This window comes from Gorilla gorilla, chromosome 12, assembly GCF_029281585.2.
Source record: "Gorilla gorilla gorilla isolate KB3781 chromosome 12, NHGRI_mGorGor1-v2.1_pri, whole genome shotgun sequence".
NCBI lineage: Eukaryota > Metazoa > Chordata > Mammalia > Primates > Hominidae > Gorilla > Gorilla gorilla.
Window position 1 is genome coordinate 25,770,654 of NC_073236.2, and position 23,962 is coordinate 25,794,615.

The 23,962-nt window shown below is 53.4% G+C and overlaps 1 long non-coding RNA gene across 2 annotated transcripts; it reads right to left on the minus strand.

Moving 5' to 3' along the window:
* Nucleotides 1-2,371: 2,371 nt before the first annotated feature.
* Nucleotides 2,372-23,638, minus strand: LOC129531434 (uncharacterized). 2 transcript variants are annotated; one of them, XR_010129849.1, is made up of 3 exons: nucleotides 23,620-23,638; nucleotides 7,175-7,331; nucleotides 2,372-4,978 (listed from the first exon to the last, which is right to left on the minus strand). It is a non-coding gene; the product is annotated as an uncharacterized lncRNA (long non-coding RNA). The 2 variants fall into 2 exon arrangements; XR_010129848.1 differs by lacking the exon at nucleotides 23,620-23,638 and adding an exon at nucleotides 7,665-8,099.
* Nucleotides 23,639-23,962: the final 324 nt, after the last annotated feature.

The following is a 23,962-nucleotide window of genomic DNA, read 5'->3' on the forward strand; positions in this document are numbered from 1 at the left end:
GGGTGTGTTTCTGACAGCTGCCCAGCCCTACCCTGGGGGCTGCTTGATCTGGCCTCTGTTCATTGGCCACACTCTGCTAGGATATGGCCCCAGTTTGGGCCTTTGATTGACTCATTGTCCCTTCACTTATCACACACTTTTCATTTATGACCCAAATATTTGCTCACTCATTCATCCACCAACCTGAACATCCATCCATCCATCCATCCACCTATGTACCATTTATCCACCCATCATCCATGATATAACCATCCATCCATCCATCCATCCATCCATCCATCCATCCGTCCATCATCCATCCATGCATACATGCATCCATCCATCCATCCATCCACTCATCCATCATCCACCCACCCATCCACCCATCCACTCATCCATTATACACCCACCCATCCACTCATCCACTCATCCATCCTCCACCCACCCATCCACCTATCCACTCACCCATTATCCATCATCCGTGATATATCCACCATCCACCCATCCATCCACTCACTTGAACATCCATCCACCCATCATCCATCCATCTATTATCCATCCACCCGTTCAATCACCCGTCCATCCATCATCCACCCATCCATCCACCCACCTTAATGTCCACCCATGCATCCATCCATCTACCCATCCACCCACCCATCCATCATCCATTCACCCATTCATCATCCATCTGCCCATCCACTCATCCATCCATCTATCCATCATCCACTCATCCATCCATCCATCATCCACTCATCCATCCATCCATCATCCATGTTACACCCATGCTACCACCTATCATCCACCCATACATCCACCCACCTTAACCTCCATCGACACATGCATCCATCCATCCATCAACCCATGCATCCATCCATCTACCCATCCACCCACCCATCCATCATCCATCCACCCATCCATTATCCATTCACCCATCCATTATCTACCCATCATCTGTCACCCATCCATTCATCTGTATAAACAGGTATTTCCTCCCCCCTCACTTGCCCTTGTCAAACCATCAATCTTCCTGGGGCCATGCTGGGTGTCTTGGGAAGACTGTGCTCACCTCAGGCTTTGTGTTGTGTGGTTTGTGTGAGTGGTTTGTAAGTGTGTTGTGTGTGTGTGGTGTGTTGTGTATGCATGTTCATGGGCAGAGGCCTCCAGGAGCACCCACACACGGGCAGGGATATTTGCCCTCCCTTCACACTGTCCTGCCACTCCCCTCTCTCACTCAGCCCCTGCTCCCTGTAGGAGCGGGATTTCTCCTCCGTCCAGGTGGGGTTGGTTTCTGACACCTTGGCCTGGCCTCCTGCTCTCACCGTCTGTGCCCCTGGGCAGGGGCAGGGCCTTGTCCTGGAGCCCCCACAAGATGAGGGCCCCTGAGTGAGGGTGGGGGGTCAGCAGGGTGCCCCGTTTCCTGACCCTGCTGCCTGGGGAGGCTCCCAGCTGAGCGGGAGCTGAGAGAGGCCCTTCACACTTGCTGGCCTGCCTGTTAGCTCGGAGCCCAGCCTGGAGCTGCACATGGGCTCTGCTGTGTACCGGGGGTGGTGGGGCAGGGTGGTTGGCGCCCTTGCCTCCAGCAGCACCCAGGCTGCAAGTTCCCCAGGTTGTGAAGACCAAAGAGAGAAGAAAAGCAGGGACTTCCTTTATTTTGGGGGGGAGGTTTCTCATGGGAGCTGCCTTGGGCACCAGCCTAAGGGGCTGAGAGACAGGCTGGTGTGTGGAGCGTGGAGAGCGAGGCTGGGCAGAGAGGCATCCTCTCAGGGTGCCTCGCCCTGGGGGCCCAGCGGCAGGTTACAGAAGGGAAAGGTCCTCGTCACTCCTTGCGGAGTCGAGGGTTGCGTGGTCTGGGAAGGCCGGGGGTGAGGACTGTGTCTTCCTGACCACCTGGAGTGTGGAGACAGAGCTGAGGATGCCTGTGGGTTCTGTCAGGGACTGGGGCCCACATGTGGGAGACGGTCTCACAGACCCAAGACCTTGAGAGCAGACCCTGCTCCCCAAGCCCACTCTGCATGTGGGGTGTCCCCAGGGTCCCATGGAGCTCTGGAGTCATAGAGTCACCTTGCCTTAATTAGTTCTTTGTGCTGTTTGAGTTTACTTAAAGGGCATAGGGCAGGAGGAGGCAGTGACTGTGGGGGTTTGAGAGGATTTTGGAGGACAGATCTACGGGTGGGGGTCCCTGAGGGGTTCAGGGCAGGCATTACTGTGTGTATGATGGACTGAGGGCAGGGAGTGCCGTGCCACTGTCCCAGGCCACTGGGGCAGGAGGACTCTGCCTCCCCTCTGGGATTGTTCATTTCAGAGACCCTGGCCTCCTGGCAGTGAAGCTGCAGGTCTCAGTGCATCAGAGATTTCGAGTTTCTCTCCCTGCCCACCTGGGAGAAGTGTGGGCAGACCCCGGAGGCTTAGCCAGTGGGGAGGAGGGGTGGGCCCATGTGCAGGTTGCCACAGCAACCAGCTACTTCTTTCCCACAAGGCTCCAGGCTGGGAGACAGCAGAGGGCCTCTGTGTTGACCCTCCAGGCCCCAAGACCTGATCCCAGGCAGGGGAGCAGGCTCTAGGTTCTGGGGAGGGGCTGGTCCAGTGGAGGGTGGGGAGGGAGCTGCAGGCAGGCTCCCCATAGCTCAGTCCAGGGGTCCGAGAGATCTGGGGGAGAAGGGTGGGATGGGGGGTCTATTCTAGGGGTGTAAATGCCCCAATCCCTGAGGAAGGGGGTGCTCTGATGGAGAACAACACACGTGCCACACACTCATGCAGACATCATACAACAGGTGCAGCATACATGCCAACACACCACACACACCATGGACACCACACATGGCACATGCATCAGACATGCAAAACACCACACACATCACATGACACACACAGCACACACAGCATGCAAGCAACACACCACACACATCACATACACCATGCACAGCACATGTATCATACATGCAACACAACACACACAGCACACACACCACTCATGGCATATGCCACACACCCAGCACATACCTCATACATTCAACACACCACACACATCATATGCCACACACAGCACATGCATCATACATGCAAACACACCCCACACAGCACACATGGCACATGCATCAGACATGCAAACACACCACACATACCACACACGGCATATGCATCATACATGCAAACATACCACACACAGCACACACCACACACATGCATACTGCTGTAAACACACACACACTACACAACATAGAATGGAGTCTCAGCCACATGGGCTAGAGTCTGGGTTGGAGGATGGCTCCCCTACCCAGTGACTCTGCCCCTGGGCTCTGCCCCTCCCATCCTCAGCTTCTCCAGCCAGTCACCAGGAACTTATCCTGAACCACCAGCTGGCAGCCAGCCAGTGTCCAGGCCTAAGGTTCTGCCTCCTAAACACCTCTTTCTGTGGCCTTTTGCCCTCTCTCCCGCCCCCGGATCGAGGCCTCTGCGATCTCTCTCCTGGACGATGAACTACAGTGGCCTCCGACAGGTCTCTCGGCCTCCCACCTCCCTGCAGCCCGGCTCCCTGTCACTTGCTGATGGCCCCTGCTGCCCTGGGATGCAGCCCAATTTCTCAGGCCGGTGTGGCAGATGGCATAGTTGGCCACAATTTTTCACTCTGTCCTGCATCCGGGCCCTCTGCCAGGAGACTGTTCCTCCTGCAGAAGGAGGAATGCGTGTCCTGGCCCTGAACTGGGCTCACCCCGGGGCACGTGGGCGGAGGAGAGAGTGTGCAGGCCCGGGGCCTGGGCCTACAGAAGCGGAGGGTTTTCTACTCTCCCCAGCACCTTCGCCATTGCTGAGGGAAGCAGCTCGTCCCCACCAGCCCCCAGTCCACGAAGGAGAAGCAATAAGGGGACACCCCAGACCCAACGGCTCCAGCCAGCCAGCCTCCCGGTGGAGCCCAGATAAATTACTGCATTGTGCACCGTCAAGATTTCACAGGTGCTTGTTGGCTGCAGGGGCTGACTGCTATTGGGCCCTGCACCCAGCTCCAGCCTCCTGGGCAGCCTGCACGTCACAGACTGCTGTCTGCCCAAGTGCCCACTGCGGCCTCCACTTGTCCAGAAATGTTCAGTGAATACCTCCTCACTCCACATCTCCCTGCCCCCCGGGAGGTGGGGTCAGAACTCAATGGTCAGGAAGATTGAACCAAGCCCTCATGTCGCTCCAGTTCCTCAGGCTTTGGGGAGGTGCTGGGCTCGGCGTCCTTTGAAGAGTCTTGTATTAGTCCGTTTTCACACTGCTGATAATGACATACCCAAGACTGAGTAATTTATGAAGAGAAAGAGGTTTAGCTGACACACAGTTCCACGTGGCTGGGGAGGCCTCACAATCATGGTGAAAGGCGAAAGGCACGTCTTATGTGGCGGCAGACAAAACAGAATGAGAGTCAAGCGAGAGGAGTTTCCCCTTTTAAAACCATCAGATCTCAGGAGACTTATTCACTACCATGAGAACGCTGTGGGCAAACCGCCCCCACCGTTCAATTATCTCCCACTGGGTCCCTCCCACAACACATGGGAATTATGGGAGCTGCAATTAAAGATGAGGTTTGTGTAGGGACACAGCCAAACCATTTCCAGTCTCATTCTCCCCTCGCCTGACTTGGTCTCCCTGACTCTTTTTCTTTTTATGCCACCCAGGTCTTTCCTGCTGTTGAACGCGTCGTTTCATGCAGGCTTTGTGGACTGGGCTCATCTTTAGGCAGTGTTTTCAGGTGGGCGGTGGGAAGGCCGCACGCCCTTCACCTGTCCGGAGTGTCTCGCTATTGCTGTCTCGGCTGGCGTGTGGGTACTGGCACGTAACCCGGCACCACAGACTGGGGGCTTCAATAGCAGAAACGTACTTTCCCCCAGCTCTGGAGGCTGGCAGTCTGAGATCAGGGGTTGTCACGGTTGGTTTCTGTCTCCCTGGCTCGCACACGCCGTCTTCTCCGCGTGTCCTCACAGGGCTGCCCCTCTGTGCATATCTGTGTCTTCATCTCCTCTTCCTATAAGGACACGTGTCAGATTGGATTAGGGTCACCCATGTGACCTCACTTTGTATTAATCTCCCCTATCGAGTCCCTGTCTCAAAACACAGTCACTTTCTGAAGTCCTGGGACTCAGGGCTTTGACAGATGGATTGGAGGCAGACAGAATTGCCCCAGACGGCTGAGCACAAAGTTCCTGGGTCACCGTGAACACTGGAGATGGGGAGAGGTGGCAGGGGGGGTTAGTGTGATGGCCCTCCAGGACCCCAAGCCCCATGGTGGGTGGACCTCAGGCACGGGGTCCCTGTAGGGGCAGGCGGCCTAAGGCGGCACTGAGTGGTGCGTTTCACCCCATTTCCCCAGCCTAGCTTGCCTGTCCACCTGCGGGAGTGGCAGCAGTGTGAGCTGTGGTCTCTGTGGATTGCAGGGATTCTGGTGGTGGGTCGGCGGGGTCTGTGCAAGGGCCATTTGACAGGCCTCTTTAAACCAGAAGTGTTTTCCTAAACTCTTCGGGTTTGTGCCCCACATGTTTCTTTTGTCTGCCTTTAAGAAATGGCATTCGCGGTTGAAGCTACAGATTGATGCCCAATGACAGTTTGGGCTCTGTCCCTTGTTTGCTACGTAGTATGCTTATATTTATTTTATTACAAATGATATGTCATTGTATGTCCTCTTTGCTCCATTACTTTTATATTTCTAAGTGGTTGGCTTCTTTGTTTAAACTTTTATGATTTGTAGCTTCATTGCATTACAAGAAAGCAAGAGTGGTGTAAATTTTGCATTTTAAATATTTGCTTAGATTTACTTTGCATCTAAATGGTTGCAGTAGGCATCCCTGTGCGAGGCGCTCCTGCAACGCCAAAGCCCTGCTCATCTTGTCTTCCCACCCCTCACTGGACTCATTTATTATGGCCTTCAGAGTGGACCTAATCCCTTCCCCCATATTTATAAAGATTTCCCTTTTTTTTTGGTGTTTTGCCGCTGTCTTGGTGAGTTCACAACTGCTGCTTACTGTTAGCACTCCATCTTTATTTGCATATATGAAGATTATAAAATGATTCCTGATGTAACAGTGAATGCTTCCTGTTGTAAATTCAATTTTGCAATATTAATGTGCCAGCCCCAGCTTTCTTGACTTTTACTGTAGTCTGTGCTTTTTTTCTTTTCATTTTAAACCTTTCTGTGTTATTTTGCTTTATGAAGTCTCTTATAAGTGGTAAGACATTAGACTGGTCTTTTTTTTGTAACCAGAAATCCTTTATATTTACATAATTCTACCTGGTGTTTGGAATGAGTGTGTCATATTGACCTCTCGTCCTTCCCCTCCCCCTCTTCCCCCCTCCTTCCCTCCCTTCTTCCCTCCTGTCCCTCCCTTCCCCTCCCAGTCTCCCTTCCTTCTTCCCTCCCGTCCCTTTCTTCCTCTACCTTCTTCCCTCCTATCCCTCTCTTCCCCTCCCCTCCTTCCCTTCCCCTCCGTCCCTTCCCTCCCTTCCCCTCCCCTCCCTCCCTCTCTTCTTTTCTTCCTCCCTCCCTTCTTCCCTCCCTCCCTTGCCCTCCCGTCCCTCCCTTCTTCCCTCACATCCCATTTCTTCCTTCCTTCTTCTCTCCCATCTCTCACTTCCCCTCCCTCCCATCCCTCTCTTCCTCCTTCCCTCCCCTCCCTCCCTTCTTCCCTCCTATCCTTCCATCCCCTCCCCTCCCTTCCTTCCTTTTCCCTCCCATTCCTCCCTTCCCCTCCTCTTCCCTCCCTCCTTTCCCCTCCCATCCCTCCCTTCCTTCTTCCTTCCCATCCCTCCCTTCCCCTCCTCTCCTTCCCTTCCCCTCCCTCCTCCCTCCCTTCTTCCTTCTTGCCCCTCCCTTCCTTCCCCTCCCTTCCTTCTTCCCTCCCCTCCCTCCTTTCCTTCCCACCTCCCATCCCTCTCTTCTTCCTTCCCCTCCCTCCTTTCTTCCCTCCCATCCCTCCCTTCTCCTCCCCTCCCTATCTTCCTTTTTCCCTCCCATTTCTCCCTTCCCCCTCCCCGCCTTCCTGGACAATGAGACGGCTGACCTGCACCCATCATGATTGTCTAAGGGACCACCTTCTTCCTGTTGACCACCTCCTCTTCTTTGTGCCCCTCAATTCTTGTTTTTCTACATGTGGTTACTTTTCTTCCCTGCTCTATAAACCCCTAAATTTAGCCAGTTGAGGTGATGGATTTCAGAATGAGCTCTTACCTCCTCAGCTGCACACCTGCATGAAGCCTTCCTTCTTCCCTGCAGTATTCATTGTCTCAGTGACTGGCTTTCTGTGCAGTGAGCAACAAGACCAACATCAAACTCCTGGTGTTTCAGTCACATATTTTCTGTCCACATATTTCTTCTTTTAAAAAATCTGTAATGATTTAGAAGGCAGACATCATGTTTTTGAAACAGTCTTAAACTTATATTTGTCTAACAATGAAAGATTAAACAATGACTTTTGACTCCCTTTTATGGAAAACAGAGAACTTAATGCTGCTCCTCCTTGTTATCTTCATCCCTTTCCTAAGTGCATTAATTTCCTCTGAATTTACAAACCTCATACTTCTTACTTGAAATTTTAAACCCCTTAAAGTTTTCCAATGCGTTCCACTTTGTTGGCATTGTTATAAACTGTATTTTAAATTTGTGTCAGCAGCAGCCTTTCTCACAAGAGTTGTGAATGCTTTGATTCTCTTATTTTTACCTGGCTTATCATTCCAGCCCAATTCTTTCTATGGTGATGTCCCTGCTGTCCTGTTTGGTATTTTGAAGGATTCCGTTCAAGCAGCTTTTACAGAAGAGGTGACAGGTGCAGCCATCTGGAGATTTTAGAAATGGCCAGAAAGTTCTCAGGTCCTGGGGTTTCCCACACAGATATGCCAGTATCAGTTATCCCATGGTGTATTAGTCCATTCTCACGCTGCTGTAAAGAACTGCCTGAGACTGGGTAATTTATAAAGGAAAGAGATTTAATTGACTCACAGTTCTTCACGGCTGGGGAGGCCTAGGGAAACTTACAATCATGGTGGAAGGGGAAGAAAACATGTCCTTATTCACATGATGGCAGGAAGGAGAAGTGCTGAGCAAAGAGGAAAAAGCCCATTATAAAACCATCAGATCTTGTGAGAACTCACACTCTATCATGAGAACAGAATGAGAGTAACCACCTCCATGATTTAATTACCTCCTACCAGGTCCCTCCCACAATACTTGGGGATCATGAGAGCTACAATTCAAGATGAGATTTTGGTGGGGACACAGTGGAACCATATCACATGGTCTGGAGGCATCTTTTATTTCAGCAGACACATTTGAAGACAACTTAATTTTAGCTTATTTGAAGATAATCTGTTTACTTTTTTCCTCTTGGGAGCTTTTCTGATGTCCTGTTTTTCCTGAAGTGCAAACTTCAGTGTAGCACAACACCCTCTGGCATTATTGCTCTCTCTGCATTATTTTTTTGCTCAGCATTTTCAATTTCTCCACCTTGAAAGTTTTCTTCTATTATGTTTTTGGCTGCTACTTCTGCTCCTTTCTTCATTTTCTCCTCAGGAGCATCTGCTGTGTGTGGTTTGGCTCTGTAAGACCTTCACATCCAACCTGCCTCTGTTCTTGACTTTTCACTTCTATATTTTAATTTCACTTGCGATTTGGAAGTGTTTCTCAAATTTTTCTGTTGTACCATGACTTTGCTTTTCTGCAGCTGCAAGTCTGCCATTTACACTGAAGATTTTACAGCAGCTGTTGTGTTTCTTGTTCACAGAGGAGAGAATTGGTCTTGCCTTGAGCTCTGAGGGAGAAATCAAGTTTCAGCCTTGAGAGTATGATGAAATGAAAGGGCCTCCACAGATAATGATCTTGTCCTGGTCAGCATTACCCAGCCTCCAGAGACAGACAGTTTTAAATCCTGATGAAATTCAGATTCCTGCCTCTGTGAAGGATAAAGCAGCAGAGTTACTGGCTCTTCCATTTTCCTTAATGAATGTCAGGAGTTGTCTTAGTTGGCTCTCTTTGCCATAAGGAAATGCCACAGACTGGGCAGCTCCAACAGCAGACATTTATCCCTCACACTTCGGGAGACCAGGAGTGCAGGATCTTGGTGCCAGAAGGGCTGAGACCAGCAGTGCAGGATCCATAGGCCAGTAGGGCTAGCATCTGGGGAGGGCTCTTCCCTGGGCTGTGGGAGGCCGCCTTCTTACTGTGTCCTCACAAGGCCTGTCCTCTGAGTGTGAGGGAGTGGGGGGAGAGAGAGCTCTCTGGTGTCTCTTCTTCTAAGGACACTCATCCTGTTGGATTGCACTCCACCCTCATAATCTCATTGAACCTTAATTGCTTCCTTAGAGGCACCAGCTCCAACTATAGCCACATTAAGGGATAGTGGTTCAATGTATACATTTTGGGGGTACCCAGATATTTGGTTCCTAAGAGGAGCTGAGCAAGATGTTCCTCAGGGAAGAAGAAACAAAGAGGAGCAGGTCACAGGCACCTGAGCCCCAGGCATTATTATTGGTGGAGGGTGTTCAGTTTCTTGGCATTTTGAACAAAGACTTGGACAAAATGCACAAACCAAGCAAGGAAAGAAGCAGAGATTTATTGAAAATGAAAGTACACTCTACAAGGTGGGAGCCAGCAGCAGAGATTTATTGAAAATGAAAGTACACTCTACAAGGTGGGAGCCGGCTGAGCACAGGGGCTCAAGAGCCCCGTTACAGAATTTTCTGGCATTTAAATAACCTCTAGAAATTTTCCATTCGTTACTTGGTGTACACCATATGTAAATGAGGTAATGGCTTGCAATCAGTCTGATTGAGAAGCCACCAATCAGAGGCTGAAGTGACGTTACAAAGGTTACACCCCATGCAAGCGTCTGATTGGTTGTGAAAGCAACCAATTAGAGGCTAAAGCGAAGTTACAAACTTACACTTCTATGCAAATATCTGATTGGTTGCAGAAAGTTACCAATCAGAGGTAGTTTCAATTTTCAATCTGCCAAGCAGAAAAGGAGGGGTGGGTTGCAAAGGGAATAGCCCCTGGTCTTTCTGTTACTTAGGTGTGGAAAGTTGTGGTTTTCCTTTTGATTTAGCTCTAGGAAGTCAGCGTGAATTGGCCTCAGGTTCCCTGCCTCCAGACCCTATTTTCCTGCCTCAGTGCAGCTGAGTGAGCCTTCTGTTTGGGTCATGCCCTAAGACCCAACCAGCTTTTGACCTTCTCCTGGGCAGGAGCCTGGGGGTGGGGGGTGGATCACAGACATTACATTCTCCTGAGGCAAATGCCCAGGATGTGAGGACAGTCTGTCTTGGATGGGCTGCAGGCCCCTCTCCCTTTCTCTCCACTGCACCCACGTCTAGGCCTCCTTTCCAAGGATCCAGAGCACTTTGAGTGAGGAGGAAGCAAGGCATGTATAGTGCATGGAGCAGAGGCCAGGTCGTTGCCAATGTTTAACGCACATCAGCTATTTTTATTGTGAATTCAAACACACTTTTATTGGAGTATAAGGTGTGTTATAGACAAACACACTGTTATGAGTGGAATAGTGTCCCCCCAAAAGATATGTTGCAGGAGGCTGGGCACAGTGGCTCACAGCTGTAATCCCAGCAGGAGTTTAAGACCAGCCTGGGCAATGTAGTAAGACCCCCAAATCTAAAAAAATAAAATAAATTAGCCAGGCATGGTGACATGCACCTGTAGTCCCAGCTGCTCAGGAGGCTGAGATGGGAGGATCTCTTGAGCCCAGGAGTCCAAGGCTGAAGTGAGCTGTGATTGCACCATTGCATTCCAGCTTGGGTGACAGAGCAAGACTCCATCTCAAATAAATAAATAAATTAATAAAAAAGATATATTGAAGCCTTAACCCCCAGTAATTCCAGAATGCAAGCTTATTAGTATATAGAGTTGTTGCAGATGTTATCAGTTAAGATGAGGTGATATTGGGGCTGGGTGAAACTTCTGCCTCAGGTGACTGCCCCATTGACTCTCTCACCAGCAGCTGCAACAGAGTTCTAGTTGTTCCATATCCTTGCCGACACCTATCATTTTCTGTCTCCTTATTTTAGTCATGCTGGTAGGTGTGTAAGTGGATTACACTGTAGTTTCAATTTGCATTTTCCTGATGATTAATGGTGTCAAACACTTTTTTGTATATTTCTTGGCCATTTGAATTGCTTCTTTTGTGAAGCATCTGTGCAAGTATTTTCCCCTTTTCTGTGGGATATCAATCTTATTTTTGTTGGTTTACATGAGTTCCTCATATGTTTTGGTTAAGAGTCCTTTTCAGATATATGAATTGCAGTTCTCATAACAGTGTCTTTTGATGATATGAAGTTTTTTGTTGTTGTTGTTTTGTCTCATTTGTTGAGACAGGGTCTCGCTCTGTCACCCAGGCTGGAGTAAAATGCTGCGAACTTGGCTCACTGCAACCTTGACCTGCCAGGCTTCAGCAATCCTCATGCCTCAGGCTCCTGAATATCTGGAACTACAGGTGTTCACCACCACAGCTGGATAATTGTTGTAATTTTTGTGGAGACAGGGTTTTGGCATGTTGCCCTGGCTGGTCTCAAACTCTTGGGCTCAAGTGATCTGTCCACCTCAGCCTCCCACAAATGCAGGGTTAATGATTTGTGTTTTGTTTAAGAAATCTTTGCTTAAGCTGAGGTCATGAAGATGTTTTTTGTGTTTTCCTCTAAAAGCATTATTGTGTTCCCTTTTGCATTTAGATCTCCAGGCCATCTGAAATTTATTTTTGTATGTGGTGTAAGGCAGGGGTAAGGCTGCTTTCTTTTTTCCATTTGGATATCCAGTCGACTCAGCAATGGAAAAGACCACACCCCTCCAGCCCCCCAGCCCCACATCTCAGCCTTGTCTTTGTTATAGATCAGGTGACTGCAGAGATGGCGTGGCTTCCGGACTCTCTCTTAGGTTCTGCCCGTCAATTTGCCTATCCTTATACCAATGCCACACTGTCTTAATTTCTTGTTCTTGTTTTCAAGGGTGATCTACTTGTTTGGTTCTCCTTGGTGAATCAGGTGGTCTCGGATACACTTTTCCCTTGATTTTAGTTTCAAAGCCCTGAACCGTTTTGTTAGAACTCCATCATATCCTAACTGTGTAACCTGGCCTCAGTTCATCTCAGTGTACCATCTTTAACATAGAAACACAAATTCCTATCTTAGAGAGTCTCTGGGAGAATTAAATGAGATAATGCAGCTGTTGTGCTTGGCACATAGAAAGCATTTAGTAAAGGTTAGTGATTTCATAGTTTAGTGGTTGGAGGTACAGCACCTGGAGTGAAACTGCCTGGATTCAAATCGTGGTTCCTTCACTTTGAAATGCGTGACTTTGGGAGAATTACTTCATGTGGGCCTACTGTCTTTAAAATGAGGATACTTGTAGTGAACACTGGAGCTTAGAATGTGGATGAAGTGCACACAGCAGTTCTCAGCTTTGTGCTCATGGGGGAAGACAAAGATAATAACAATTTCCATGCAACATCTGGAGGATACAGGACCAGGCACCCCGTCTAGACTCACCTGTGACTCACCCACATACCAGGCTACTCGTGCATGCCAGGGCATTCCGCCTGGAAGTGCTGAGTCCATATGTGTGAGGGGCACTCCGTTTTCTGGCACGTGGTGGGCAATCACTCCATTGACATTGCCTCTTAGAATCTTCCTCCTGTTGATCAGAGTGTCCTGGCCCCTGTGAGCTTGATTTTGATTTTTAGCAGCTGCAGTCCTTGTGCCTTATGGATAGCACAGTAAATCTTTTTAAAAATATATATATTTTTTTCTGTTATGTGAAGCACATCTATTTGTGAGGAAGGATTTTCCTCTGAGCCCTTGTTCCCTTGCTCTTCTGCTTGTGCCGCTGGTGTTTTCATAAGCTCAGTGCTGATTTCTTTCTGAATATCACTGCCCCTTATACACAGGTGGTCTGATTCTGCCTTCTGCCCCAGTGAGGGTGGGCTGAGCCCCCTTCCAGAATGACAGAGCAGGTGACTGCAGCACGCTTAGTGCAGGCTTTGTGCCTGATGGGATGGTGTCTCCTTGGGGATGTATGTCCCAGGCAGGTGCCCCAGGATGGCTTAAAGGGAGGGCCTAGAGCAGAGTCGACAGCCTTTCAAGTGGGACCCACCAGAAGGTGTCACCTCCAGGGCTCATTAAAGCGTGTCCAGGCTCTCAGATTTCCTTGGAAACCAGAAACTAAAGGCAAAGTTGGCGGAAGGGTCTTCTGGCATCTTCCTGTGGGAGCAAATGTGGGCGGGAGCAGCTTCCCCCTCTGCTGCAGGGCTTCACCACTCCCGCCCTGCTGCCTCCCTGTACCCCACAGCCTTCCTACTCCGCTCCCAGCTCTGGCTCAGGCTGCCCTTCTTCTTGCTGATTCCTTGCTCTAGTGCAGGGTTTCTCCAGTGGCTCCCCACGACATGCCCAGGGTGACATGCCAGTGTGTGTCACCAGAGCTGCCCACGCACAGCCCTCTCATAGAAAGCAGTTACAGCGAGCCTGGGGGGTGGGCCCTGTGGGCTGTGTGGGGGAGGTCGTTAGCACAGTGACTGTGACCAGCAGGCAGGATGGGTGGGTGGAGGCCCAGGAGGAAGGAGAAAGGAGCAGGGAGCAGCAAGACACGGGGGAGCAGCATGGGAGTGGGAGAAGCTGAGTGTGGGTTCTGGGAGGGATGGGGAGGGGCAGCCTGGGAGGGGGAGAAGCTGAGTATGGGTTCTGGGAAGGACAGGGGGGAGCAGCGTGGGAGGGAGAGGCTGAGCGTGGGGTCTGGGAAGGGCAGGGGAGGAGCAGTGTGGGAGGGAGAAGCTGAATGTGGTGTCTGGGTAGGAAAGGGAGAAGCAGCCTGGGAGGGGGAGGCTGAATGTGGGGTCTGGGAAAGACAGGGGAGGAGTAGCCTGGGATGAAGGAGGCTGAACATGGGGTCTGGGAGGGAGGGGGGGAGCAGCCTGGGATGGGGAGAAGCTGAGCGTGGGTTCTGGGAAGGACAAGGGCAGAGCAGGTGGAAGGGAGAAGCTGAGTGTGGGGTCTGGGAGGGATGAGGGAGGAGCAGCGTGAGAGGAAGAAGCTGAGCCTGGGGTATAGGAAGGACAAGGAGAAGCAGTGTGGGATGGGGAGAAACTGAGGATGAGGTCTGGGATGGACTAGGGAGGATCACTATGAGAGGGAGAAGCTGAGTGTGGGGTCTGGGAAGGACTGGGGAGGAGCAGCTGGGAGGGAGAAGCTGAGTGTGGGGTCTGGGAAAGACTAGGAAGGAGCAGCGTGAGAGGGGGAGAAGCTGAGCATAGGGTCTGGGAAGGACAAGGAGAAGCAGTGTGGGATGGGGAGAAACTGAGGATGAGGTCTGGGATGGACTAGGGAGGATCAGTGTGAGGGAGAGGCTGAGTGTGGGGTCTGGGAAGGACAGGGAGGAGCAGTGTGGGAGGGGGAGAAGCTGAGTGTGGAGTCTGTGAAGGAAAGATGTCTGGGTTGGATTTCTTCATGGTGTTCCCTGTAAACCGCAGGGAGGTTTAACAAGGAAACTGACAGTGAAGAACTACAATTCCTCAAGTCCCTCAGCTCTGATTTGGCTTCCTTTGAAGGGAAGTCTGTGCATGGACTGGGCCATCTGGACCCCTGAAGATATTTGGGTTACAGTGCCAGGCCCTGGATTGAATTCCTGTTTAGTAGAGTTCATTGATTACTCACAGCCACCTCTCCAGCCTCCCCCCACTTAGATCCCCATCAAGCTGTTGCCAGAATTACACCCCAGCCTCTTTGCAGATGCTGCTTGCCCCTGCTTGCCTGGCCAGAACCGTTGGAGACTCACAGCTGGCTCTGGTCTCCTTTCTCTCCATCCTCCTGCCCCAGGTAGGACCAGCCTCCTCCTCCCCAGGGCCAGGCACAGGGGGACACCTTGTGTATACTCTAGTGTGACTGGCAACGACTTGTCCCCCCAGGGCCGACGTGAGCACATGTGAAATAAGGAAGGGCTCAGCGTGCCTCAGAGGGGCCGCCCCTACCTAGGGGTTGCCATCCTTGGTGTTTTTGCTGTTGTGGGGACAGTGTTGACATGTCCAACTGAAAGCTTTGCCTCCATGCCCCCAATCCAGGATCCGCCATGAGGAAATCCCTTCCCTCCTGCTGTGCCAGCTCAGCAAATATATTTTTTCTTCCTTATGACTTTCTTTCCTCTATCTTTTTGTTTTTGTTTTTAAAGACAAATTCTCACTCACCTAGGCTGGAATGCAGTGGCATGATCCCAGCTCACTGCAACCTCTGTCCCCTGGGTTCAAGCAATCCTCCCTCTTCAGCCTCCTGAGTAGCTGGGACCATAGGCATGCACCACCATGCCCGGCTAATTTTTGTATTTCTTTTTTGGAGAGAAGGGGTGTTGCCATGTTGCTCAGGCTGGATGCCTCTGAGTCTCTCTGATGGTGCTCTGGAAGCGGCCACAGGGGCCTCTCAAACACACTCCCTGGGCCTGCCCTGCACCGTCACCACATCACCGCAGAAGACAGGATCTCAGACGAACACAGCTCTCAGCACCCTCCTGGCAGCTGGCATAATTGGGACTGATCTTGTTAGAGGGAGACAGCTAGCTCAGTTGACAGTTTTGTGTTCACAACTTCATATATTTGGTGAAAAGACGCAGGGAAATATGAGATGCGGAAGCAAAATGGCTCACAGGGGCTGCTCGAATGCCCCGCGGCCTTTGGAGACTCTTTCTCAGCTCACAGAAGGGCTGGGAGGCAAGGGAGGGATGGCGAGGGGTCGCTCTTGCTTAGTAACACCCAGAGCAGGGTGCCAGTGAGGGGTCACCCTTGCTTACTAATACCCAGAGCAGGGTGCCGGCGAGGTGTGGTGTCACCAGATGTGGACCACACTGGCCTGCCAGCCTCCTTGCCTGTGGCCTCGAGGGTCCCTTATCCCTGCAGCCCGGTTCACCAGGGACTCGCAGTGATGCTCACAGTACAGGTTAAACAGGAGCTTGTGCTCACTGCCTTCCCAAGCAGCCCGGTCAGCTGGGACTCAAAGAGCCCATCTCGCCCAGAGCCTCCCAGAACCGAACCTGTACTCTGGGTGACCTGAGGGCTGAAGGCAGTGTGAAAGGGAAATAAATCTTGGGACGCCAACATCACTACACAACGGGAAAAATCAAGCTGGGAACTGCTGTGGGCAAACCTGCCTCCCTATTTGAAGCCATCCCTCTGCTCACTGAGAGACGTGCATATCTGATTGCCTTCTTTGAAAAGGCTAATCAGAGACTCAAAAGAATGCAAGTTTGTTCTTCACCTGCCTGTGACCAGGAAGCCCCCTCCCTCCTTCCAGTGGTCCTACCTTTCTGGATGAAACCAATGTACCTCTTACACATATTGATTGATGCCACATGCCTCCCTAAAATGTATAAAACCAAGCTGCACCCTGACCACCTTGGGCATCATGACCTCCTGAGGATGTGTCATGGGCGCACGTCCTTAACTTTGGCTAAATAAACTTCCTAAATTGACTGAGACCCATCTCAGATATTTTGGGTTAACACCAGGGTCAAGACTTCGCTCACCCTGGCCTGTCCTGCCTGTCATCCTGTCCCTTCCTGGACCTGTGGGGCAGGACCTGGGGCTTGGCTTAGACCACAGCCTCCCACCCTCCCCCCATAGCTGTCACATATGTGAGCCCCCAGAGAGCCTGTGCCATTGTGAGAAGGGTCATTTGTACAGTGCCTGCGTGGGGCCTTGCAGTGGGTCTGTCCCTCCTTACCACATCAGCCACCGAGCAGAGGGACCCTGTGTGCCACAGTTCCTGGGTCCTCATGGAGCCCTGGGCCACAGCTGGACATGGGGCCAGGAATGCTGGTGTCTTCCCTGGGCAGGTGCAGTCAGAAGAGAGGGGACCATTGTCCCCATCATAAGAACCACTGAGAACCAATGCCAGAGAAAGACACGTGCAGTCTTAAGGGAGGGGCCGGCTGCAGGGAGGAGGATGCCTGACCATGAGCTCTGCAGGCGTCTCGAGGGTTGGGACAGGGGTTTTCTCTTACAGAAAGTGGTCGGCAAGGCTAGAGGCATGAGTGTTGGGAGAAAGGATGAAGGTACCCATGGGACAGTGGAGTAGAGTTCCTCCTGGAACCACCCTTGCCTCTGAGGGGCTGTCTGCTGCCTCCAGTTGGGGCCTCAGATGAGGACCTGGAGGGCGGCGCCATGTTAACCCAAGCCTGGGTCACAGGCATCCTGTGGGGTGGCTCAGTGGGAGGAGCAGTCAGGGGGATTGTTCACAAGGCAGAGGGACTGGGGAGTTTCGGGCTGGCCTTGCCCCGGTAAACCAGGGGGTGTTGTGAGTCTTGCCTGAGTCCCATGAGGAAGCGGTTCCTTTCAGGAAACCATTTTCAGGAACACAGAGTGGGGGCATGTCCGAGCCTGTGCTGGGTCCAGGAGCCCAGGGCCCCAGTGAAGTTCAGTATCGGTGCAGAAAACATTTAGAACTTGTTTTCACATGAGCTGTCACATATAATTGTCACCACAGCTCTTCAGGGTCCAGGTTCGAGATCCCATTCTAGGAACAGTGCAGCTTAGGAGCAGAGAGAGAAAGCGACTCATCCAAGGCCACTTGAACAGGAACGGGGGCTGGGCAGGAACCCCGGACCCTTCTAGCCTCGTCTCAGGACCCCTGCTTGGTTGCTGAGGGTGAGTGGTTTGTGGAGGGCACGGCCCTGAGCAGCCTGAGGGGAGCTGGCGGCAGACACCATCCTCATGGTGGAAAGCAACACATGTCAAGGTGGCATGTGTGCCTGGCCTCTGTGAGTCTGGATCCTCAGGGGTCCACCCAGCCGGGGCCTGGTGTGGCCTCAAAGGTGAAGGCTCAATGCGGCCCTGATGCTGGTCCCGAGAAACCGTGGGACTGAGGAACAGCCAAGTGTGGAGCCTCTGAGGGAAAGGCAGGCAGCTGGGGGCTGCAGGAGGCAGGGCAAAGCTCCCACCCAGAGTCAGTGCCTCGGCCACCTCTGAGCCCACTGCCGGTGGGCGGGCCCTGCTGACCTCCCAGCGTATGTTCCAGCCGCTCCCACCCTTTCCCAAGTCTGAACGTCACTCAGGTGGAGGATGAGCCTGTTTCCAGAGGCTTGGGGCTACAGCAGGTGGCCCGGGCTTGGGAAGTGAGGCTGATCGTACCTGTCCAGGCCAGCCCTGCCTCCTATTCACCCACAGAGGGGCTGGCATCTGCTGCTTCTCACAGCCTCGGTTCTGGATGGCTGACAGCCACTCAGTCCCCTCCAACCTCCAGAGCATCCTCGGGCCTCAGAGCCACCGTGCTTCCTGTACCCTCTACCTGGAATGCCCTTCGTGCTTCATGTCTCCCTCGTCTCCTCAGATGCCGCCTTTTTCAGAGAGGCCTTCCCCACCACCTCACCCAGAAGAGAAGCCCGTTTCTCCCTCCAGGACCCAGTTCTGCCTTACGTGTAGCACTTATCCCCTGACATGCAACAGCTCTTTGTTGATGTTTCCTGTTCGTCTCACCCGGCTAGAATGCATGCTCCTCTAATTTGTTCCTGAGGTGTACCCAGCACCTCAATCAACACCTGGTGTTGGTGAGTGCTTGCTAAGTGTTTGTTAGTGAATGCATATTTGTTGAATGAATTTGTGGGTGGCTGGATATGTGGGGAAGAGATGGAAGGAGGGTTCAGGAAGTGGCCTGGATAGTTGGAAGGGGTGGACGGATGACAGGTGAAGAGATGGGTAGATGGATGGGGGGCAGTCACTATGGATGCTTGCCTGGGGTGTTGGATGGATGGGTGGATGATGGGGTGGGGGGAGGAATGGTTTGGCAGGTGGATAGCTGATACATTGATGGACAGATGGGTAGGTGGCTGGTTAAATGGATGGGTGATAGTTGGTTTGGTGATGTGTGAATAGGAGGATCAGCCAGACTGACAGATGGCTGGTGGATTAGTTGGTGTGTGGTTGTATTACTGAAGAGGTGGTTTGGGTTAGTGTGGATGGGTGAATGGATTCCTGGTTGAATAAAGGGGCTGATCAATGAATCTTTTGCTGATTGGATGGAGGTACTGGTTGCTATTGGATTGATGTGGCAAGCAACTGGATAACTAGTTGCTAAGTGTGTGTTGGGCAAATGAAGGGCACATGGGTGGTAGGTTGACGGGTGGGTCAGGGTGAGTGGCTGGCTGGATGTGCATGGAGAATGGGTACGCAGGTAGGTGGATGGTTTGATGGCAATGAATGGCTAGTGGGTAGGAGGACTGTTAGGTTGTGCTTGTGGGAGATGGTGGGTGGCACTGGAGGAGCTGGGCATTGGCCGGTGTGTGTGTAGATGGATGGTGAGGGGGCTGCACTGGCACGTGTTGGTGTGGGGATAGACTCATGGAGGATGAATGGCCATGTGTAGATGGATAATGAGGGGGATGTGCTGGCAGCTGGATGAATGGTCATGTGGCTGGCTGGCTGGACTGAGCAGTGGGTGACCCCATCCTACAGCCCATCTTGTAACCCGCCCTGCACCTGGGGGCTCACAGGATCAGGCCCTGCCAAAGCCGAAGTGTCCTGCCTCCCAGCTCCTTTCCTGTCCTCCAAGGACACTTGTGGTTGAGGGTCTGTAGGACTCTTTGGGACCCTCATTCTTCTCAGGAAGCCCCAGGTCAGCACTGATCCTCAGCGGGAGTTTTCTGGAGCTGAACCCCGCCTGTGAGAGCCCAGAGCTCCTGCTGGGGAGTTTCATGGGAGGGGGGCTAGGAGCAGCCACTCAGACCAGAGGCTGATGGAAAACCCTGGAGCTGGTGCTCCCCCCGTGGGGGTCCTGATGAGAGTGAGGGATCGATTTGGCATGTCCTGATGTGAACCTACTCTCCCAGCATCTGAGCTGCAGCCAGGCCCGCCTGCAGGAGATGCTGGCCGGGCAGAAAAAGGATGCTAATTCCTGTTTAAAAGTCAGGGATCCGGAAACCAGTGCTGCCTGGAGAATCCAACAGCAAAAACTGGGGTGATGTGGTTGCACCACTCTAAGCGGGGCTGGAAGTTGCCTCCCAATGCTAACATTAACTGATGAGATTCTGACCAGCTCTGTCTGGAAGGTTCTGTGTCTCTGCGTGCAGCTGTCACTGTGCCCCTCCCTCCCATGGTGCTGTCCCCACCTCACCTGGGGTGGCAATGTGGGTGCACTCTGGCAGGAGCAGCACCACTCCCTCCCCCTCCTGAGCTGCATCGGCTGGCTGGGGTGGGGGTGTCTGGGGCTGAACACCTGCCTCCTGGAAGGATGTTGGAGGCCAATGGGCTTGGTGGGGGGTCCTTTCCCTGTGCCCCTTCCAGCTGGCAGAGCACCAGCCCCTTGTCGGAAGGGCAGCCTTCACCTTGTGACCGCCTGGGAGCTGTATGGAGTGGGCAGGAGTGTGCGTGCAGGTGTGTGTGTGAAATCGTCCCCATAAACTTCATAAAATTAACCAGGGAAGAAGGGAGGGGGAGAAACGAAAATGAACCCAGCCTGGCGCCCTGACACTCGTCCCTGGGTGGTTGTGCTCTGACAGGCTGCCTCAAGCCTGTCTGCTGCCTGTGGCCCCAGAGTCACACAGGCCCGGCCACAAGTCCACTGCCTTCTCGACTGCTCTGCAGATGAGCGCTGGGAACATGTGTTTCCCTCTGAGATGCCCCTTCAGGCCCTGCGTGCCGAGGAAGCTCCTGATGCCAGCCGGCCCGTAGGACCCTGGAGGACCTGAGCTGCCGAAGAATCGTGAAGTCCCCACATCTTGATGATTTCAGCCCCTTACCCCGGCCAATCAGCCAACCCAATTCTCCAGCCTCTCACCCTCCATGATCCCCTGAAAAACCCCAGCCCGGAACTCTTCAGGGACACGGATTTGCGGCTCCCTCCCACCCCCTCACTCACTGCCCTGTGATCAATAAGCCCTTTCTCTGCTGCAAACCCTGCTGTCTCCATGTCAGGGGTGTGTTACAGCGCTGTGGGCATACGCATCTCCTGGTCCTGTAACACATGTGCGTGCCTCCTCCATCAGACGGGCTCCTTGGGGCAGGCCTGGAGTGTCTGTCCAATGCAGGAACGCCGTCTCCACTGCAGCCTCTGAGCTCATCTGGCGAGCATTGTCTACTTGATTAGGTTATTTCAGAGGCGTTTTCTCACTTGGTCCTCCCAGCTACCAGTAAGGAAGGTACTAAAAACCTCAATTACATTTATATTTGGGGAAACAGAGGCTCAGCAGGGGACATGACAGAGCAGAAGGCAGACCCCAAGACAGGCCAGCAGGCAGCAGGAGAAGCAGGCTTGGGCCCTGGCTCCCTCTGAGTCCAGAGTCTCTTTCTGGGCACTTCACTTGGTGCCCAGTGCGGTGCTGACAACAGGCATCAACTCACGGAATCCCCAAACCAGCCCATCTACTGCTGGGGAAACTGAGGCTTAGAGCTGCACCTGAGCCTGAACTCAGGCTGCAAAGGCAGCGCACACAGATGCAGGGCCCTCTGCTCCAGAGCCTGGCTGTGGTGATGCCTCGAGGCATTGGCCCACCCCACAGCCCCGCTTTGCTGCTGTGGAGCTAGGGGTGTGGGAAGGGGCCTCGGGCCCGGGAGGGTGGGAGGAAGAGCCCCTGGGCAGCCTGCAGGTGAGACCCTTCTCCCGCTGCCAGCCTGCCCACCAAGCCTCCCTCAGAACATCGCTCAGTAACTCTGCCCAGAAACTGGAAAGATAATTGGGTCATGGCAAAGAGTGAATTATTCCTCCGGAGAAAGTTCTAAAATGCATGAGCCCTCAATGGCAGAGAGAGAGGCAGTTATGAAGCTCAGAGGCAGTCTTGGAATTGGAGCCACAGAGTGGCTCTTCCCTGTGCCTTCCGGGGTTCAGGGAGGAGCTGGACAGGACCCCCATCCATAAAGGAGCCCCTATTCTGGTGGGAGAGACAGAGACCCAGACATGAGTGCTGGCAATGCTGGCAATATGACCTTTCAGGGCTGTGGGAGGAGAGGGAGAGCCTGGGGCCAGCCTGGAGGGGGAAGAGGAGGGTCAGGGAGCACCCACAGAAGAGGAGACAAGACAGTGAGGGGTGCCTTAGGGGGAGGGGACCATGCAGGCTGAGGCTGGGGTTTAAAATTTCCTAGCATGGTGAGACTCCTTTGAGGACTGCTGAAAGGGAGGGCACCCCAGCTAGTGCAGCAGGCACGCCGGGACCTCGGGCAGTACAGGGAACCCCCTGACCACAGGTGGCCTGAAAGTCGGAATAGGAGAACTCCTACCCAGGCTTCAGGGCCCTGCTCAAGTGTCCCAAATCCCTCCCAAAGGCTGAGGATACCGCATCTGAGAAATGGGCTTCTGAGGATGTGTCAGACATGGCCCAGGAAGCATCAGCCAGGGCGGGGCTCAGGGGCTCCTAGGAGCTGCTCCTGGCTGCTGTGCCCTGCCTGCTGGTCACCCATCCTGCACTAGGCGATAGGGTCCTGGAGGGCAGCAGGACCATGTCATAGGAGGTGTGAATGGGGCTTTGCTGCAGGCTGTGGGTGGGGACTGGGGCTCCTGGGGGCCGAGGCACATGGCAGGCAGGGGAAGAAGCTGGGGCGGGGTGCAGAGTATGGGGAGAGAGAGCGCTCTCCCGGCCCAGGCCTCATCTGGAAATTGGAGGTGATTTTCCAGCACAGGCAGCTCCTGGGCTTAGAGGCTGGACATTGCCTCAGTGAGCTACGGGCAGTGCTCCTCCTGGGGTGGGATGGGAGGGGGGTCTTATGGCCCCTGGGGACCTTGGGGCCCGGTGGGGTCCAGTGCCCTGGGAGGGTCCCAGTGTGGGAGAAGGAGGGGTCGGGGGGTGGTGTTTAGGCATGCAAAGGGTGGAGATGCCCCTGTAAGTCTGGAGCTGGCAGCCCGGGTGTCTCAACTGCAGCCTTTAGGGCCGCAGTGGACCAGCAGAGGCTTCGCCTCCCTGGAGACCCCAGCAGAGTGCGAGGCAGGGGCTTCTGTAGGCCTTGATCCCACTTTTCTCTGGGCGGGCCCGCGGCAGCAGATGTTTGATGAGCCGGAGATGGGGAGCCTGCCTTGCATGGCCTCGCCCTGCCTGCATGGGCGCTCACCCCGCCCCACCCTCCAGGACACTCCGTGGGGCATCGCTGCTGTCCCGTGAGGATCCCCCTTGGGGGGTGGAGGTGTGTGGGGGCCAAAGGCAGGGCCTGAGGAGCTGTGTCTGGGGCCTCAGAAGATGCTGGTCCCCTGCCCTGTCTACACAGCCTGGCTGTCCTGGGGGGATGGGGAGACAGGACACAGGCCACGGGTCTGTGCGGGCTGGTGTGTGGCTGGGGACAGCCAGCACCCCAAGGGAGGAGGTGGCTGCTGGGGAGCAGGATGAAGCAGGAAGGGGTCACCCCACTGAATGGGGTGTGGGTGCAGTCCCTTCATCCTGAAGCCACACATGCCTGGTTCGTGGCCTTTGACTCATGCTGGTGATGGTCACTGTGTGTCCAGGACAGAGCCTGGAAGATTAAGAGCGTGTTTAATTTTTACCACTGGCCGGTGATGCTGGTGTTTTCAGAGGGGAACTGAGGCCTGTGGAAGGGAAATAGCTGACCGGGGGAAGAACACTGCTGGCCAGTGACAAAGGGAGGGACCTACACTTGCTGTGTGCCTCTAACACGCGTCCTCCCACGTGGCACCACCCACAGCGACCCCAGCCCCTTTGCCTTTCTTCAGCACCTGTCATGGGGCCAAGAACCCGAGACTCGGCTGGTGTCCGGGCTGTGACCACAAGCCCCTCCTCTCCGGCTGGGGCCCATGTCTTCAGGTTCATGCGGGTCCAGACGGGTCAAACAAACACAGCTCGCCCACGCAGGGTCATCTTGAAGCTGAGGATGGAACTTGAGAAAACATGTTTCTTTGTTTGGCAATGAGGTCTGCGGAGGGTTCTGAGGGTTTGGAGACATTTTCTTCCTGGAGAGGGCCCTCGTTCCTCCCAGGTATTTGACTCCCACTCCCTGCGAAGCCTCTGAGAGCCGTGCTGGGCTCTCCTTCCTCGGCCGCCTCCTCTCCAGGGCAATAG